Below are 16,653 nucleotides of genomic sequence, written 5' to 3' on the forward strand. Positions count from 1 at the left end.
TTCCAAGGGTTTTAGGAGCTTTATGCCAGGAAGGGGAAAAGTGGACCAAGTATGTATTTTTAATTTTGTCACAGTCCTTATAAGAAGAGAAAAAGACTAGAGCTCACTCTCTCTGCCAGGTAAGGATACAGCAAGAAAGTGTCCCTCTGTAAGCCAAGAGAGGGCCCACATCAAGAACTGAATTGGGCAGCACCTTTGTTACTAGAAAAAGATCCCAATCCAGACCCCAAGAAATGGTTTTTGGCTCTCATACAAGAAGGAATTCAGGGTAAGTCCACAGAGTAAAGTGAAAGTGAGTTTCTCAGAGAAGGAAGAAACAAAACAAAAGAATGGCTACTCCATAGGCAGAGCAGCCCCAAGGGCTGCTGGTTGGTTATTTTTATGGTTATTTCTTGATTATATGCTAAACAAGGGGTGAATTATTCATGAGTTTTCCAAAAGAGGGGTGGGCAATTCCCAGAACTAAGGGTTTCTCCCATTTTTAAACAATGTAGGGTAACTTCCAGACATTGCCATAGCATTTGTAAACTGTGATGGTGCTAGTGGGAGTGTCTTTTAACATGCTGATGCATTATAATAAGCACATAATGAGCAGTGAGGACCACCGGAGGTCACTTTCACTACTATCTTGGTTTGGGCAGGTTTTGGCTGGCTTCTTCACTGCATTCTGTTTTATCAGCAGGGTCTTTGTGACCTGTATCTTGTGTTGACCTCCTCTCTCATCCTGTGATAAGAATTCCCAGGAATGCAGCCCAGCAGTTCTCAGTCTCATTTTACCCAGCCCCTATTCAAGAATCACTCTTGTTTGAACTCCTCTGACATATTTCCCCCTCTCCCTTTTATAAGGGAAGCTTTAATTCTAAGGGTTGCAGAGGGATGAAGCTCCATATTCTATAGCTTCTTCAAGCTGAATCGGGGTGGTGATACTTCTTTCCATTAGGTCTCTTGTATTCAGAGTAGGGAGGAATTCAGTCAGAAAACATCAGTATGGTGAAGGTCATTCATAACTATGAATCCCAACAAAAAATGGTATCTGGAAGCTTAATAAGTGTTCAATTTAAGAAAACATTGACTAAGGTTATCCTGCATTCTTACACGAAGAGTAAAGCAGTAATGTAAGTCAATAAGAAGACTTTTCATGAACTGGAAAATTGTTGGAACCACGCTGATATAAGGTTGCTAGCCAATTCTAATACATGCCCAGAATAAGAATACTTATCCAGATTTTTATATTACCCATCCCTCTTGTTTCCTCTGAGCAGCAGCCAGAGATCACTGATTGGTTCACAGGGGATAAGCAGGGTCAGTCTTAATTGCAGAAAAAAACTCAAAAACAATAGATGAGACTAGAATCTAATAAGAGGTGTACCATAATTTTTGAAACATAGTTTTTCTCTATCTAGTCCCCATTTTTATTTTTAAAAAACCATGGCAAGACTGATTCATTTACAAAATAAGCTTTAGTCTTATTATACTTGGGCTGATTATTTGCATAAAGAACAGCAAGAATAATTATTTGCCATATATGCTCCTTTTAAATTGACTTTGGTGGAACTTTGTTCTATCAAAAAAAAAAAAGAAAAGAAAATCTCTTATTAGACTTTTTAAAGCCATGAGCACAACCATGGGTTTGTGTCTGCAAGTACCTGCATGAGTTGGGTAAATTCTCCTTCTCTTGAGGTACCAAAATAACTTGGGGGCTACTGAGCCTGTCAGAAATTGATATTCTTTACTTATTACAGGTCAGGAAACTTGTACAGGGATTTCATATGCAAAGTATGAGACCAGTTTTCCCAAGGGGCTTTTACTGGCTCTATAAGCCAACTTTGATTCCTTAAAGCAGTATGTTTGTATCTGAAAGCATGCCATTCCAGTCAAAGCCTCATAAAATAACCAGCGTCTCCAATTGTGTCCTGCGATAAAAGAAAACAGATTCTTATAGCCCTTAAGTAAAAAACTACATTGTCATACACTGAAGGTTTTAACATGAAGCTTTACCTATCTAACTTAAAACAACATTTTAACCCTTTAAACTAGGCAAAACAACAATGACAACAACAACCCACATTCCTATGCCTTATTATAATCTTTTACCAAAAACACATTTTACTTTCCTTATACACCTTGCATGTAAAACTATTTCTCCAGTAGTCTTAATTATATATGTTACAATATTTACTCTTAGCAACTTTTATTTTTGGGGAGAAACCTGTTAAGTAAGCAATTTTCATTATGTACCAGGTGTGGAGCCCAGGACACCAGACAGAAGTGCAGAAAAAATCTTGACTCTTTCCATCCCATAGCGGGCATAGCCAACTCCACATGTCCCCAGGCCTTAGCTAGAATCTAATGGGTCCAAAGCAGGAAGTTGAACAATTATCAAAAGTCAAAGAAGTAGTTTATGTAGCTTAGTAAACACAGTATATGACCTGCCTAATCTAGACCAAATATCTAAATTTTGAAGACATTTTAATTTTACCAATAATTTTAAAAACTCTTTATTTCTTAAAGATTACTAAAGTCACGTGAACTAAAAGGCATTAAATTTTCTATTTTTCTGACAAGATATTTAAGTGCTTATTATTTTTAAGTCAATTAATCAGAGCTCTTTCATATTTTTAATAGTAAAACATCACACACAACACATAAATACATAGACAGACAGAAGCAGATCTGGTATTGTTTCAAAGCTTTTCTTTCCTATTTTCATGCTGAATTCTGGGTCCCCAAAAAGAGGGAAGTGCTACAGGACTAGAAAGTGCAATGCTTTTACTATGCATTTCACTTCCAGTCCATTCCCCTGAAGCTGGTGGGCAACCCAAAGCCAATCAGCCCATCTCCTCTAGGACTTTTACCTCTCTGGGGGTGGGGGTGGGAATGTTTTCATACTTTCTAGGTGGCCAAAAGTATGCTCCCCTGATCCAAACATGCAAAGAGCCAAGTATCCCCCCATAACTGCCATTATCCATCTCTAAAAGTATATTTTCTACCTAGCTATTACATACTAAAACTAAAAGCTCTCTCATAGTGCTAAGTAATTTCTGATACCCCCAAAAGTAAAAAAATGCTAGGTAGCACAATGCAAAACAGAACGGAGCTTTAGATTTTGAGAGGCATCTATCCACTTTCAATTTCTGGGGTTCCAGGAGGAAACTAGAGGTTTTTCCAAAAACAGGGACTGTGGCACCTCCTCTGTTTTTCCCAAGAGTCCCAGGCTGTTAGAAATTATCTTAGTTCCCTTCAGATGAGCATCAAGAGTGGCAAGATGACTAAGTGGAGAAAAATAATTCAGTGTACTCAGAAAAAAAAAACCTTTTTTCAGAAAAACAAGATCCAAGAAGAGAACATAAATGCCTCTTAAATATATGTATAGCTTGGATATCTGTTTTTAATTAAGCTGACTTTTAACCAAATCTCTTATTCCCAGACTCCATCCGGGACAAAGAGCCAATATTTCTGGCTTTTCAATTTTACTAAAAGTAACCTCTGAGGTGAAACCAATAAGCCTAACTAAGGTATATAAGTTATATCTTAAATTATACCGTAAGTTATGACTTAACCACGGTATAAAAGATATTTTGTAAGAAGTGGTAAGCAGTTTTTACAAGATCTAGAATCTCCAAAGGTAGCTCAGAGAAAAGAAAATTCAAGATAGGAAGTTAGAAGTTGTTCACACAGGGGAAAATAATCAATAAATGGCAAAAATCACACACGTAGGCTGGGTGTGGTAGCTCACACCTGTAATCCTGACACTTTGGGAGGCTGAGGCGGGCAGATCACCTGCGGTCGGGAGTTCGAGACCAGCCTGACCAACATGGAGAAACCCCATCTCTACTAAAAATACAAAATTAGCCAAGCGTGGTGGCACATGCCTGTAATCCCAGCTTCTCGGGAGGCTGAGGCAGGAGAATCACTTGAACCCAGGAGGCGGAGGTTGCAGTGAGTCAAGATCGCCCCATTGCACTCCAGCCTGGGCAACAAGAGCAAAACTCAATCTCAAAAAAAAAAAAAAAAAAAATCACACATATGTCAAACCAGAAATGACTCATTCCCTAAGCTGGGAGTTGAACCTGGGATACCATTGTAAAAAGACAAAGCCTTAGCTACTGAGCTATAGCATTCGGTTGTTTCTAGTGTACTTCCTAGAAGGAGCCTAGAGCAGCCAATCTTGAGCTTGCAAAGGTTTTTTACTGTTCAAGATAATTTTTAGGGCTATGACATGAACCCCCAAAGTCCCATCCTCCAGTTGGTGGAAGTCAAAAGAAAGTACTTCCACATAGTCACAAGGTCAAGCTCCCAAGGACATAAAACAAAACAAGAGGAAAATCTCATCCAGTTTTTGTTTCAGGGACCTGCAGCAAAGTTTGTAACTGACCAGTTTGCTAGGTTGGCTTGAACAGTGGGCTTGGGTCCTACACCCACATTTTATCCTTTGGTATCCCTTTTTATGATAGAACAACACAGAAAAATTCATAGCACAAAGTACACCAGATTTGCTACAGCCTAAGAATAGCTTCACAAACCCTTTTTCCCATTAGTCAAAATCTTGCAGAGGAGACAGTGACTTTTATCATTCTTTCAGCTGGTTTACATAGAAAGAGAGAGGCCAGAAGTCTGATTCATAAGAAATTCTTGCCCTATTGCCAGCATGCTAGGTTTCTGGGTTCCCTTTCTCTAAGCGGCTCTGATGGCCTTGCTTGTTGCACCATAGCTATGGGGGTTAAGCCACATTACAAAGGAACCATAGGCAAAAAGCCTCTCAATTTTGCAAGACACCGCCCAACTGGCTGCATAGGGAAACCAAATTAACATTTTCCTTTCCAGTTGGAGCAAAATATGTGTGACAAAACAGACACTAGCCACCCTGCTCAGTGCCCAAAATCAACCTAGCAAGGCTCAAACTTGCCCCCGTTGGTCCATGTTGTCTTTGATCCACTCAAAGTGGAGTGGAATGATCTCTTACTAGGAGTTTCAACGTGTGGTCTCTGGGCAAGATGGAACAGCAGTCGCCCTGAGTGAAAGAAAAGATAGAAAAGTGAAAGGTGAAAGAGAGAGAGGGAGGAAAGGGAAAGGAAGAAAGTGCTGCTTGCAGTGAGCCAGGGGAGGTGAGGAGCTCAGGAAGGCTAGAGAAAGACCCACTCATCGCAGCTATACTGAATCAAAAGTTCAGGAAGCTGCTTATCAGTCATGAAGGAATCTTTTCCAGTAGTTCCATCAGCTCTCAAGTTTCCCCCTTTCAGGAGAAAAAAGCTCCCCATGTCTTGTGATCCTGCATGTGCTCAGTCCTGTCACCCACAGCTGTCAGCAACGAGTGCAAGGTGAATTAATCCAAAGAGAATAGCAATTAACATCCTGTAGAGCCAAATCCATTCTTTATTTTTGAGACAGGGTCTCACTCTGTCACCCAGGATGGAGTGCAAGTGGTGCAACTACATCTCACTGCAGCCTCAACTTCTCAAGCTCAGATAATTCTCCCACCTCAGCCTCCCAAGTAGCTGAGACCACAGGCATGCACCACCACACCTGGCTAACTTTTTTTTTGGTAGAGATGGGGTTTCACTATCTTTCCCGGGCTGGTCTCAAGCTCCTGGTCTCAAGAAATCCGCCTACCTCACCCTCCCAAAGTGCTGGTATTACAGGTATGAGCCACCATGCCCAGCCTAAATTCATTCTCAACCAAGAGGGGCCTTACCAAGGGGGACCATATAGGGTATCTTCCAACATTGCCATGGCATTTGTAAACTGTCATGGTGCTGGTGGGAGTGTCTTTTAGCATGCTAATGCATGACTAACATATAGTAAGCAGTGAGGACCACCAAAGGTCACTTTCATTGCCATTTTGGTTTTGGTGGGTTTTGGCCAGCTTCTTGACTACATCCTGTTCTATCAGCAGGGTCTTTATGACCTATATCTTCTGTCGACCTCCTATCTCATCTTGTGACTAAGAATGCCCAGCCTCCTAGGATTGCAGCTCAGCAGGTCTCAGCCTCATTTTACCCAGCCCTTATTCAAGATGGAGTCACTCTGGTTTGAATGCCTCCAACACCTTGATCTTGAACTTCCCACCCATCACAACTGTGAGGAATAAATAAAGTCCTATCGTTTAAGCCACTCATTCTATGGGATTTTTGTTACAGCAGTCTGAAGTAAGACACAAGGACTCCCTCAAGTTTACCCAAGATCCTCTTTATTCCAGGAAAATTGAGTCTGGGAATGAACTCAGTTTAGGCAATTTGGTCAGAGGCAAAGATGCTCCACCTTGTTGGCTCTTGTCCAACCTCTATTCACCATACCTGGGATTATCTACAAGTAGGATTCTAGTGGCAGGACCAGGATGAGGGGGACTCCAGGTAACCATGCAGGTTGCCCCTTTTTCTTTTTTCATTTCTAAGGACTTGTTGACCTACAGAAATAAGCTGAGTCACAAAATATAATATTAAGTTTACTTGAGCCAAAGCGAGCACAGCTGTCCGGGAAATGCTTCCAAGTTGCCTTGGGATATGCTCCATTAGGCCTTAGTAATAAGCAGGTGTTTTGTTTCTTTTTTTTGAGATGGAGTTTCGTTCTTTTTGCCCAGGCTGGAGTGCAATGGTGTAATCTCAGCTCACCACAACCTCCGCCTCCCGGGTTCAAGCGATTCTCCTGCCTCAGTCTCCCCAGTAGCTGGGATGACAGGCATATGCCACCATGCCTGGATAATTTTGTATTTTAGTTGAGATGGGTTTTCTCCACGTTGGTCAGGCTGGTCTCGAACCCCCGCTCTCAGGTGATCTGCCCGCCTCGGCCTGCCAAAGTGCTGGGATTTCAGGCGTGAGCCACCGAACAAGCAGGTTTTTAAAGGTGAAGGAAATAAGGAGTGGGCTGATAAAAAAAAAATTGTTTGACAGGAATTCTCATTGGTTTACAGAAATAACATTGATTAGTGATTGGCTATACATTGTTGAACTACTGGATATGAGTTAGGGTGTCCAGCCTATGGCATTGTTAGGTTAACTCATGGCTGGTTCGCATCAGTCAATCTACAACCCACATAGTAAGTGGCTTCAAATGCTGGCATTACAAGCATGAGCCACTGTACCTAGCCAATGCAAGCTTTTTTAAAATAGCAACATTCATCCATTCATGAGGGCAGAGGCCTCATGACCTAAACACCTCCCATTAGGCCCCACCTCCCACACTGTTGCATTGGGGATTAAGTTTCCAGTACATGAATTTTGGGAGACACATGCAGACCATTGCAAATACCAAGAGATTTAGCCACCCTACTCCACAGTGCTTCATGCAGTTCTACAGTAACTTAGTACACCAAAACCAAAGTGCCCCCATGGGCACTTCATTCCAAGTGACTCGTGATATTCAGATCACTTATTTTGTTACTGTGTATCAGTGACTGTCAGGTTCTAATTCCTGAATAACTAGCCAGATGCTCACTGCTTTTGGTCCCAATAAAAGCAGGTATCCAGTGCCATATTCCTCTTACTTTCTTCACCCCACTCCTAGTACTAGTTTTCATACTCTCAGCATTCTGTCTCAAAAATAGAAACTGGCAATGGCTACTTGAATCAAATAAGGCAATTATTGGCAGGATGTCAGGAAAAAATCTCACAGCACTAAAGGAAGCCTAGAGATCTACACTCAGAAAATGCCTAGGACTAAAAGGCAGCCAAGGGGTCAGAATAATTTACCCCCACACAACGTCCTGGTTAGGGAGCTGATAGTACCCCCATTGAAAGCTGGCTGCAGCCACCAGCCCCGCTGCCAATGACAGAGCTCTGCATTCCCTGGAGTGCGTTCCAAACTCTTCCTGCTTCCATGTACCTCATTCCACATTCCAAGTCTCACATGTACATGTGACTGGGCAGGCTTAGGGCACTTCTAGGGCCTATGGGAAGAAAAACATCTGGTGCTTTTGGCTTTTGTAGTGTAGTTAGGTCCTGGTTTCTACTCAGAGTCACATATAGATTTGGACTTGCCCCAAACATAGAAAAGAATTTCAAATGTTGGGGGTGTAAAAAAGACAACTACAAATACCTTCCACAAGCAACATAAGTGGGACTGAGCCTATGCCAGAATAAAAAATTGTGGAAATTGCTTGAGGCTGCCAGAGCCTGGGGTGGTTTTCTGGCAAAGGCCTCATCTGCTTCTTGTCTCTCTCTTTGCAGGAAGATGCAGTCTAGCTAGAATGCTAACTCCAAGCCTGAGTAAGAATGACAGGAAGTCCACAGAGTGGAATAGTATTTAGCAATAAGAAGAAATGAACTACCAAGCCACAAAAAAGACATAGAAAGACCTTAAATGCTTATTGTTAAGTGAAAGAAGCCAATCCCAAAAGGCCACATAGTGTATAATTCCAACTCTAAATACTCTGGAAAAGGCAGAAGACAGAGATAGTGAAAAGGTCAGTGGTTGCCGGGGGTTTGTAGGGAGGGAGAGATGAACAGGCAGGGCATGGGGTGGGGGGGTTTCAGGGCAGGGAAGCACTTCTGTATGATACTGTAATAGTGGATACAAGACGTTATGCATTTGTCAAAACCCATAAAACTGTGCAGTGCAAAGAGTGAACCGTGATGTAAACTATAGATGTCAGGTAATGATAATGTACCAATATTCATTCCTTAATTTTAACAAATGTACCACACTAATCCAAGATGTTAATGAAGGGGAAATGGGTGGAGGGAACTGTCTGTACTTTATGCTTTCTGTGCTTTCTGTACCTTTTTCTGTAAACCTAAAACTGCTCTGAAAAATAAAATCTTAATTAAAAAAAATGACAGCAGGTTGGGGCTACCTGGATTATGAATCAAAGACCATGTGATCTGTGTTCAAATGATTGACCTATGAGCCATTGTTGTTCTCTGACAACCACCTTTTCACCCAGTAGTGATATTCAGAGCTCTCACACAGTAAGTCACCAACGTTTTTGTGGTCTTCTATGAAACCTAGGAGGTCTCCATGGCAGACAGACACACCTTTCCTACCAGTCTCCTTCCCACCCTCTCCGTCCTCTGCCCACCAGGCAGCTGTCTGCGCCTGTGGCTCTCAGTCCCCTGCAGAGGACATCAGCTTTGATAATCAGGCCAGTTTGGGTGAAATGTCCTTTAGAACCACCCAGCATAGTTTTCCCCGAAATGTCCCTGTCAGAATCATCTAGTGTGTGCTGGGTGGGAGGAGGCAGGAGGAAGAGTGGAGGTACGCGTTGTTTTTAAAACAAAATATCCAGTGCTCTCCTCAGACCTACACATCGGAGCCTCGCGCTGAGGTCCAGGTACACTGTGCAGGAGCAGCGCCCAGGCGGTTCTGGTGCCGTCAGTGCAGTCTGGTGCAGTCATTCAGCCTGCTCCCCCGACTTCCTGTCTATGCTTCTCCCTTGGAAAGATAAACAGTAAACGAGAGCTCCCAAAGCACAAATGGCCACCCTGGGTCATGATGAAAGCCTCCCACAGCCACTTCCTGAGCCAGATTACCTTGGAGCCTCCTTCGCTCCTTTTCCTTCCTGTTCCCCTACCAGTCCACAAGCCACTTGGGTGAAATTAGCCACCTGAAAAACTCACCTAATATGCGGTCTGATGGTGACTTGGGTGGACTCAGAATAGTCGAGTTCATAGAGTATCCTGAAGCAGAAAGAAAACCAGCAGGGGGCACCCGGATTTGAACCGGGGACCTCTTGATCTGCAGTCAAATGCTCTACCCCTGAGCTACACCCCCATGGGCTACACAGTTTTCCAGCTGGCATTATTTCATGGTGTTGCAATGCTCGGGTGTCCTACAGGCTACAGTGATCCTTGTTCATTCCCACTGAGCCCGCGAGGATCTGCTGGCTGCATCCCTCACACCCACGCCTTCTGCCCTCATTTCCCCTAGGGGCTGTTTCCCCCCGGTGGGATGATTCCTCCGCAGGCTCTTGCAGTCGCCGCCTTTTCTTTCTTCTGTGTGAAATCAGTTATCGCTTGTCCATCTGCTTTTTGTCCTGTGGGTTTATACTTTTTTAAAAATTGCTTTCTTTTAATTAGGAAAATATTCTTATTTTAAAAAGTTGTATAGTTAAGTAAAATCTTCACATAAACAAAATAAAATAGAGTAAAATAAAATGATACAACACTACCGTATTTTAGTAGGAAAAAAAGTTTTAGAAAAAAACTCTAACCATAACTCAAATTCCACGACCTCAAATCTAATACATGCACTGTTATACATAGTTTAAAAAAATTAATATTCTCAGATTAAATCCAGGATGGTCACAATTACTAAGAATTTTTTTGTTTTGTTTTTATTTTTCATTTTTAATTGCATTTTTATTATTTTATTTTTATTTACTTCCTTTACTTGTAACATTTCCCTCCTCAAGAAGGATTGTTCAAAATGTATAGTTTTCTCGTTTTTAAATTATGTAATTTTGGCTGAGCGTGGTGGTTTACGCCTGTAATTCCAGCATTTTGGGAGGCTGAGGCAGGTGGATCATCTGAGGTCAGGAGTTCGAGACCAGCCTGGCCAAAATGGTGAAACCCCGTCTGTACTAAAAATACAAAAAAGTAGCCGGGAGTGGTGGCCCGCGCCTGTAATCCCAACTACTCGGGAGGCTGAGGCAAGAGAATCACTTGCACCCGGAGGGCAGAGGTTGCAGTGAGCTAAGATCACGCCACTGCACTCCAGCCTGGGAGACAGAGGAAGACGCCGTCTCAAAAATAAATAAATAAATAAACAAACAAACAAACAAACAAATAAATAAATAAATTCTTCCTTTACTGTTTGTGTGTTTAAAAAAAAAAAAGTTTAAGGCCTGGTAGACATATCCTTTTGGCTGTCAGGGCCCTCGAACCATGTCATTTCAAAATAAAATAATGTCATGATGCTTTGATGAGATGAGAATTGAATAATAAAGTTGTGTTACTGACACTGTACTGTTAGCAAATGCTTTTTGAGGGCTGAAGAAAAATAACCTCCGACTTAGAATTCTGAACCCAGGTAAACCGACAGCCAAACGTGGGGGAGAAATAAAGCCGTTCCGGATGCACACCACCTAGGTGCGTGTATTAGAGCGGAGCCTCACTGAAGGAGCAGCCAGGGAGAGCGAAGGGGAAGCCGGGGACACCCCGCGCCGCCGCAGCCTCCCCTGGCCCCGGCGGAAGGGGCTCTCGGTCACTAAGTCCTTCCTCGCGAAGCCCGCAGGCATCTCCAGCCGCGCGCAGTCCTGGGCGCTCCCGCCGCCGCCTACAGAGGCACAGGCACCGCCACTCAGCTCTGCGACGGCCGGCCCCGTGCGGCCCCAGCCCGCCCTCGCCTCCGCACCCTGGGGAGCCACCTGTCCACTTCGGAGCCGCTGTCACAGCCCCCACCAGCTCCGGCGCTGGGATTACAGGCGTGAGCCACCGCGCCCATCCCCCCATCACTTGTTATTCCCTCGCTCAGTTTTCGTAACAGTCCTTATTAGGTCTGCATTAGAGTAATGCCGATTTTTGTTAATGATCCTCTCCCTCCCTAGGATGGAGGCCCCATGAAGGTAGACACTTCATCTGTCTTGTTCTTTGTGCTGGGTGCTTACTCACCAATCAAAAGTATTTGTTGAATAAATGGATGAATAAACAGTAAAGAAAGAAAGAGATAAATATGTAGATAAATTTAAACATAAATGTTATGTATAAAAATGATAAATAACTACAGTTTCTTGGGGTTTAAAAACATGTGGTGGTGAAGGGGTGTAGTATTCCAGGTAATAATACAACAAATATGAGAGTTCTGAGAGAAGTTAAAATACTCCAAATTCCCTATCTTAGTTTACAAGTGAGAAAATATATTATTAGAAAAATTGGGCTGGGTGAGGTGGCTCACGCCTGTAATCCCAGCACTTTGGGAGGCCGAGGCGGGTGGATCACGTGAGGTCAGGAGTTCTAAACCAGCCTGACCAACATGGAGAAACCCCATCTCTACTAAAAATACAAAATTAGCTGGGCGTGGTGGTGCATGCCTGTAATCCCAGCTGCTCGGGAGGCTGAGGCAGGAGAATCACTTGAACCTGGGAGGCAGAGGTTGCGATGAGCTGAGATCAGGTCATTGCACTCCAGCCTGGGCAATGAGAGCGAAACTCACTCTAAAAAAAGAAAGAAAGAAAGAAGAAAGGAAGGAAGGAAGGAAGAAAGAAAAAGGAAAGAAAGAAAGAAGAAAGAAAGGTTAAGTATACACATTAAAAAGTACTGGGCAACCACTAAAAAAATAAAATAAAATAAAATAAAATAAAATAAAATAAAAATACATAACTTACAAACCAGTAGGGATGGGAGTAGATTTTTCTTCAAGTAATCCAAAACAAAATAGAAAGAAGGATGAAGAAGAAGGTATAAAAGGTAGAAGGAAAAAAGAAGAAAATGAAAAAGGCAAAATGATAGGAACAAGTTTAAATCTATTAGTAATCACAAAAAAAGATGAATTAAACTCAAATATATCCATGGCTAGACATTCATAAGAGATTTTCTCAAAACATAAAAATAAAGGTTAAAAATAAAGTAACTGAAAATGACTGACCAAGAAAAGGTATCAGAATATTTACATGAGAAATAAAAATTTATAGCAAAAAAAATCATTAATGGAAACAGAGATTTTACATTATAATAAAAGAAAAAAAATCCTTCAAGGTATAACAATCATGCCAAGTCTTGAACTATCTAAAGCAAAAATTGACAAAATTATGCCAAAACATTATAAATCCCCAATCAGAGATTTCTATACAACTCTGTCAGAAACAGATCAAATAGGTGAAAATATAAGTAAGGCTAAAGGATATTTTTAAAAATAATCAAATTACCAAGAATATATATGTATAAATACGTTAAAATCTCTCTTGCCCCCTCTAGAGGACAAGAAAGATGAGAGAGAGAGAACTACAATCAACAAATACAGCAAATATACTGTTAAAGCACTCACAGAATATTTACAAAAACTGAGCAAATACTAAGATAGAAAATAAGTCTTTAAAAAATTCTGCCAGGCACAGTAGTGCAACCCTGTAATCAATCTCAGCACTTTGGGAGGCCACGGCAGGAGGATCACTCGACTCCAGGAGTTTGAGACCAGCCTGGGCAACATGGCAAGACCCACAACAAAAACACAAAAACTAGCTGGGCTTGGTGGCAAGTACCTGTAGTCCCAGCTACTTGGGAGGCTGAAGAGGGAGGATCACTTGAGCCTAGGAGTTCCAGGCTGCAGTGAGCTGTGCTTGCACCCTGCCTGGGCAGCAGAGTAATACCCTATCTCAAAAAAAATAAAAAATCTAAGGAATCACAATTGTATGACCACAATGCAGAAACATCAGGAAACTCTAATCATATAAAAATGCCACATATGTTCAGAAACACACTACCAAAAAATGACAATATAAACACAACAAAATACTGTATATGAAAGATTTCTTTAATGCAGCATTCAAATAGATATGTTTGAAGATGAAAGAATATTAATGAGCTGATCATTCAATATAAGATTATAGAAAAATAACAATAAAGCCTAAAAATACTAGGAAGGAAACTTAGAAGATACAAGGAGAAAAAAAGATACAAATCAAGATACAAAACAACAGAGAAGGACAAATCCAAGAGTTAGTTATTGAAACAAATCATAAATTAGACAAAGCTCAGGCAAAACTGCTCAAGAAAAAGGCAGAACATACAAATAAAAAACAAGAGGCCGGGCGTGGTGGCTCATGCCTGTAATCCTAGCACTTTAGGAGGCTGAGGCAGGCGGATCACGAGGTCAAGAGATCGAGACCATCCTGGCCAACATGGTGAAACCTCGTCTATACTAAAAATAAAAAAATTAGCTGGGCATGGTGGTGCGTGCCTGTAATGCCAGCTACTCCAGAGGCTGAGGCAGGAGAATTGCTTGAACCCAGGAGGTGGAGGTTGCAGTGAGCCAAGATTGCGCCATTGCACTCTAGCCTGGTGACAGAGCAAGACTGTCTCAAAAAAAAAAAAAAAAAGAAGGCAAAGGGATACAAATACAGATATTGTAGAAATGCAAAAAATCATGAGCTGCTATAAACGAGTTTATAACAACAATTAAATATGTATAACTATAAAATAAATTGTTACATAATTTCATCTTATGTACTCAGATGAAATGTATATCTTTTAAATAAATTTAATAAATGATCAAAAATTTCATTTAAAAATGGACAAAGATTGCTTTATAGATGATTTCTACAAAACTTTTGTGAACAAATGTGAACCTGGGCTGAGTGCAGTGGCTCACACCTGTAATCCCTGCACTTTGGGAGGCTGATGGAGGTGGATGGCTTGAGCCCAGGAGTTGAAGACCAGTCTGGGCAACATAACGGGACCCTGTATCTACTAAAAGTACAAAAACTTAGCTGGGCATAATGGCGCACACTGTGGTCCCAGCTACTCTGGAGGCTGAGGCAGGAGGATAGCTTGAACCCTGAGAGGTGGAGGCTACAGTGAGCCATGATCACACCACTGCACTTCCGTGTGGCACTGCCCTTGGTGACTGCACCCAGTTGGGCCTGGTGAAACTGATGCCCACACACTTTTTCTAACATCAACATACCTCATCAGATAAGTATTAATCACATGGAAAGTATCTTCTCCAGAGCAGAGGTTGTCAGTGATGAGCAGAACAAAGATTTGAGAAGTACTTTCCCCGCATCTGGTTCAGACTCTGCTCATCAATAATTTCATCCAGAATTAAGCAAAGTATTTGTTACTGCACACACAGATCATAAGTGCTCTGCTGCACTGTACATCTGAAATGCAACAACCACTGGTTTGCTCTGTCTCTCTCTCTCAACTTGATCTCTATCATTAACTTCACACCTGATTTATCATCTTCTTGGGGAAAACGGATTTATAATAACTTTTGCTATTCCTGGAATATAGTAGCATCCACTCTTGGCCCCTGCCAACCATGTCTCTGCGCTACAGTCAGAGAAATGGAGGCTGCATTTCTGCCCAAACTTTCCGTGAGATATTACTGGTTGTGACAATAAATTCTCCCTTTTGGGTTCTGCTACCCTCAGGTTAACTGTGTTACTTGCAGCACAGTTCATTCCTTGCGTGAGATGAATCTGCCTTAGCACATTTCTATGGAGAGAGAGGCATTGAAGATAGAGGAGAGAGAGCTAGGAGGAGGTTTGCTGAACGAGGAGCTAAAGTCAGGAGCTGGTGTGCATAGAAGCAACAGCATGACAGAGGGGTGACCTTTAAGAAAGAAAGGACAGTAGAGCGGAGGGAAGATGGAGTGTGGATGGGGAAAGACAGGGAGTCTTTTGATGGTGTGAGATGTTGAGGGAGCGGAGGCCAAAACCAGTTTAATCTGGTCATTGCTGTATCCCAGCATCTAGCACAATGTCTGGAGCATGACATACACTGAAATGTTAGTTAAAGAAATGAAGGAGATCAGGCCAAGTGGCTCCTTATTTTTTCTGACATAGAAGGCGAGGTCAAGCACTGCTTCCTGTGAGAGTAAGTGATCAGGGGGAGGGGGCTGGAGGAGGGTAGAGGGCTGGGGGCGTTGCTAGAGAGTCCCCTGCCCCATAATAATGCTTCCCCTGACACTGACTGCACATCTGTGTCCCCGCAGTAGAGGATCCCTTTCCAGGTCAGTTCTAGAAAAACATGGATGACTTTGATTTTGGTTTTTTTTTTTTTTTTTTTGAGACAGAGTCTTGATCTGTCGCCCAGGCTGGAGTGGTGCAGCGGCGTGGTCTCAGCTCACTGCAACCTCTGCCATCCAGGTTCCAGTGATTCTCCTGCCTCAGCCCCCTGAGTAGCTGGGATTACAGGCACGCGCCACCATGCTCGGTTAATTTTTGTATTTTTACTACAGACAGGGTTTCACCATGTTGGTCAGGCCGGTGTAGAATTCCTGACCTCAGGTGATCCGCCTGCCTTGGCCTCCCAAAGTGCTGGGATTACAGGCATGAGCCACCGCACCCAGCCGCTCCTCCTCTTCCTATAAGGATGTTAGTCATATTAAAGCCCACTTAATCCAGTGTGACTCAACTTGATTACATCTGCAAAGACCCTCATTCTAACTAGGTCACACTCACAGGTACTGGGGGTAAGACTTGAACATCCCTACATGGAAGGCCTGCCCTCTGCTGGGACACGCAGAACCAGCAGCGGAGTCTTGGATGTGGTGCCAAGAGCTAAAAGGTGCCAATTAAGTATGTTAATACGCTTGGGGCAGCATTCGGCTGCAGATCCAGAGATCTCTGGTTCAAAGTCACATCCACCTTGTTTACTTGCTATTTTTATTCACAAAAGGTGGCTGACAAAGTAAAACTGAGCTAAGAGAGAGAATAAAAATTGCTCAGATAACACTGGGTGGGACTAAAGACAGCTATAAAGTCAACAGGAAAGACCATCTCTCCCGGGCACAGCACAGCTCTAAAACGTCATGACAGTCTCCTTCTTTGAGAGATTACTATTTTCTTATTTGCTGAGAAAACTTGTTCTCTAAAATCATAGACTGTCAGAAACTTTGAAATATTATCAGGAAGAAAGAAACAGCCCACTTAAAAATTGTTTAAATTAAAATAACTCAAATTTATTCTCATACAGTTCTGGAGACCTGGAATCCAAAAGCTATTTCAGTGGTCCAAAATCAAGGTGTCAGTGGGGACATACTCCCTCCAAAGCCTCCAGA

General features: G+C 42.4%; 1 protein-coding gene and 1 non-coding gene across 2 annotated transcripts in view; both read right to left on the reverse strand.

The window, feature by feature from the left end:
• Positions 1 to 16,653, reverse strand: part of LOC101152909 (uncharacterized) — a 158,736-nt gene that overhangs the window by 132,000 nt on the left and 10,083 nt on the right. The window lies entirely within an intron of this gene.
• On the reverse strand, positions 9,634 to 9,705 carry TRNAC-GCA (transfer RNA cysteine (anticodon GCA)). The gene has a single exon. It is a non-coding gene; the product is annotated as a tRNA-Cys (tRNA).

This window comes from Gorilla gorilla, chromosome 6 (assembly GCF_029281585.2).
Source record: "Gorilla gorilla gorilla isolate KB3781 chromosome 6, NHGRI_mGorGor1-v2.1_pri, whole genome shotgun sequence".
NCBI lineage: Eukaryota > Metazoa > Chordata > Mammalia > Primates > Hominidae > Gorilla > Gorilla gorilla.